Source organism: Apis dorsata, unplaced genomic scaffold, assembly GCF_000469605.1.
Source record: "Apis dorsata unplaced genomic scaffold, Apis dorsata 1.3 scaffold_247, whole genome shotgun sequence".
NCBI classification, from domain to species: domain Eukaryota; kingdom Metazoa; phylum Arthropoda; class Insecta; order Hymenoptera; family Apidae; genus Apis; species Apis dorsata.
Genome location: NW_006263526.1, coordinates 518,853 through 522,850, shown reverse-complemented (window position 1 = coordinate 522,850; position 3,998 = coordinate 518,853). Strand labels below are relative to the sequence as shown.

At 34.2% G+C, this 3,998-nt stretch overlaps 1 protein-coding gene and 1 long non-coding RNA gene across 3 annotated transcripts in view; one reads left to right on the top strand and one right to left on the bottom strand.

The window, feature by feature from the left end:
• LOC102672753 (zinc finger SWIM domain-containing protein 8) overlaps window positions 1-3,998 on the bottom strand; it is a 73,243-nt gene that overhangs the window by 23,926 nt on the left and 45,319 nt on the right. The gene's annotated exons all lie outside the window — the stretch shown is intronic.
• Window positions 999-3,998, top strand: LOC116185665. The gene is made up of 3 exons (XR_004150535.1): window positions 999-1,134; window positions 2,923-3,186; window positions 3,931-3,998. It is a non-coding gene; the product is annotated as an uncharacterized LOC116185665 (long non-coding RNA).

Genomic DNA, 3,998 nt, shown 5'->3' with positions numbered 1-3,998 from the left:
CGTTCGCCCAGATACACTTTTGTTTCGCTCCGTTTAATGGTCGTGAATTTTCAGAATGTCTCCCCGGGGGCTGGCTGAAAATGAATTTCACGTAGTGAAACGCGACGGTGCATCGACCTCGCGGCCGATCGATATCCCTCCACGCTCGGGTCTCGCGAAGGCACCGGCTAACGCACGGAAATGTTCACCCGGGAGATTTCAATTTTTATCTCGTGTATTACGGGGGGAGAGAGGGAGGGTGGGGTGGGGAAAAAATTCGTTCGATCCTCGAAACTTGCAATCGTTCCGATTTCTTTTCGTTTAACCGCGAACCATCGTCTCGTGCGAATCGGAAGTGGCGTCGGTGGAGGAATTGGAGGGTGGAAGAATAGTTTGCTCGAGCAAATTTTATTTATTTTTTTTTTTTAAGTTTTTTTAAACTTTTCTACGTGGTTGATTGTCGTTGATTCTTTGAAAAAAGGATTGATAGAGTTACAAGTTAATTGATACAATTTGATACAAATAAGAAAGAAATCCGATCCTCTTTTCGTGAAATATTTGTGAATTGGAATTTTCGTTTCGTTGGAATATTATAATCGTAACTAGTTTTGAATTACCGGCTACGGTAAAACGATCGAGTTCCAGACCATTTTAACGCATTATCCGTAAGTATCCTATCGACAATCGAACCATGGTTACGATAATCGTAGAAGTTTTAATTGGGCGGAGTGGGAATTGGAAAAGGGGAAACGAAGAAGAGAAAGATGAAAACGGTAGAAATCCTTAACTGTGTTTCGATTTCTATTTAAAAAAAGAAAGAATTCGCATAAAAATATAATATAAAACGAAATGAAAAAGAAATGTTATATATTTCTAATCTGTAGTTCTAATCGATAAAAAAATGTAATTGCAAAAAAAAAATATAGAATAATTTTTTGAATATCTAATATAGAAATATAATCTCCATTTAGAAATATAGTTGTCGATTAAATGGATTACAAATTTTTATGCAGATTTTTATTAAAACGTGTTCGAATATTTAACTAATATTAGAGATTACGAATGGATTTATCCAGTGACCCACATTTTTTCCTGGAAATGCGTATTATGTTCTTCCAAGAATCTCGTCTGTCACTTGTCTGGAATTTGGGATAGGTCAGTGAGATGAGGCGCGAACGAGAGATTCGACAAAGACGAAGATAATAAAACAAAAATTATCTTTCTTTTTACACGACGATATCTCGGGAACCGGAAGTCGTATTGGGATAAACGAAAAAGAGTTTTATAGGGCAAGGTTTTGCGCTTCTAACGATCGTTTACTCGTTGACCAAAAGTCATTATTTTCGAAGTTACAACGGTTTAAAGTTTTCCTAATTTTAACATGATTTTAATCGAGTCTTAAGATAAATTTTAGATTTCTTAAAAGCAATTTTCTTATTTTTTGTTTAAAGAATTAAATTTTTAAACATTCGAAGCCAAAAATAACCTTGCTCATATAATAAATATATGCAAGTCATTATATATGAAAAATATGCATTTGTATATATAAGTTAAGAAAGATTTTATATTTCTTATAGCTTGCGATGATTATTTAAAAGAATTATCTTTCCCCTCAAGAAAAATATTAATCTAAATCTCGTAATAACAATATTACGAGAAATATACATCATATTCGTATTTCAATAATGATGTTAGAATTTTTCACGAGTCACTCTCCATAACTTATATAAATTCTTTCTATTCTATTTCGACCGAATAATACGAATAATACGTTTCTTGAAAATTCGAGAAGATAGAAAGACGTGGCTTCGAAAGACGGAACGGCTTATTAAAGCATTTGTCATTTCACGCTTTAATAGCCATGCTCTTATTAGGTTGTTAAGGCAGAATTTGCTACCGTTATGCTCTCCCTCGTCATTAGGGGCGAGCTTTCACGGAGGCTGGCCGAGCGTACCGGAATAAAATGAGAAATAAGCGAACGAGAATGCTTTAAACCCTGTATCTCGATGAAACAGTCCTCGATTAATACCTGAATACAATTTCCTATCCATTTATTCGAACTAAAATTCCCCGTACTTTAAATTCTATTCTATCTTCTCCGACGAGATTCTTCTTCTAAAAAAAAAAAAAAGAAAACGTGCAATCGAAATTCATCGCTCGTAATACTCGTAATATTAAAATTTTAATTTAAAAAATTAAATCGTCGATCGATTGGAACGAGAACGAACGTATGCGCGATTAATATTTGATTTTGAATTTTGGCCGAAAAAGATGTAAGATTGATCGATGTAAGGAGGATTTTCTGACCTAATCCAAACGATAGATTTATTTTCACGACAGCGAATCCGTGGCGGACGTTTTAAAAATCAATCGACGTGGCAGACACTCGATTCGGTTTCCGCTACACGGTCTTATTTCCATAATGCCCGGAGGATTCGCCGATGCATCCAGAGCGATCTGTCACGATCGGAAATTCAATATAACGATTCGTTAAAATCTAAAAAAGAAGAAAAAAAAAATCCGTAAAAGATACGAAAAACGAGAAATCCAATATCGTCGATTCCAAGCAATTTGTTTCTCTTCGAAAGCTTAGAAAAAAAATTTCTCTCGAGGAATTCTCGAAAATTTTTAGAAAAAAAAAAAAAAGAAAAGAAAAAACCGCGTTCATTTTTAATAAACTCGTTTCACTTTTTAGAATAGAATTTTAAGTTGAAACAAGGGAAACGAGGTTTTTTTCATTCGACGTTGAAAAAATAGGAATGCAATTTTGATCTTTCTATCCCCGTGCGACATTTCTATCCAAATAGCTATCTTGGAATCGTTTTTTTCCTAAAATCATTTAGGGATTTGTGCGCGCGCTAGTACACGTTATCGACAAAAGACGGTCGACGCGCGTATAAACGCGTATTCACCTTGGCACGGGTGGTGGTGGTCATATTTCAGAATCCCTTTCTGCAGTTTGAAAGGGAGGCTGCAGCCACCCCTTAGCCGCACGAAAATCAGGACAAAGAGGCATTTTGCCGTAACGCGATACATCACGTCGCGGGGGTGGTGGCTCGAAAAAGAAAAGGAAGAAATGCAAGAAGAATTGGAAAGAGGAGGAACAGGATTTTCTGTGTCACCGATTTAATCCCGCTGCGTGATCCTACTTTCGACGCCGCTCCAACGAAATATTTCCTTAAAGGAGAAAGGAAGGCATTAAGAGTTGTGAGTTTTTCACGAGCCTTTAAACTCGTCTTTTTTCTTTCTTTCTTTCTTTCTTTCTTTCGAAAGAAATTATAGATTTCATATCTATAATCCTGATCTATATATCGAATCGTATTAAATTTTTAATTGCGCTTCATAATTGAGTTTTATATTAAATTTTCATAAATATAAATAGATTGTGTCCATATCAAATCATTTATAGTATATCAAATAGTGTATAAATAAATATGTAAGTACATATACGTAGCAAATTTATAAAATCAATATAAATTCAAATTACAAATAAACTGATAAGATAGTTTATAAAACTTGAAGGCGCGAGTCATTAACGTAGCGTCAATCTTAGATATTACTACTTGAATTCATTACGACAATATTTTTCTATCAATTTATACAACCTTGCCAAAACCTCGAATAGATTAGTCATTAGTTACATAAATTTTAGAGAATTTAAATCCATAGAATTCAAAATCCATAACTAAATCCAACTTATAACTCCATCATTCGTTTAAAAAAACAAAAATCAACGAAATGATTTAAAATTTTAATTCAATATCATCTTTAATATTAAATATTATACTCATCCAATTAATTTCTTAATACTTAAATTAATATATACACTCGTACAAAGTAGCTTGATTAATCCGAATTCATAATATTCGATAAAACGTAAAATCGATCGGCAATCGAATATCACCGAGCGTCCAGCTAAAATATTCTACACAAGTGAATCTATACACGTAGGTTCGGCGAAATCGATGAAGCCCCCGTTTACGATTCTCCCATTGGTCACGGATATGAAATATGGTCGG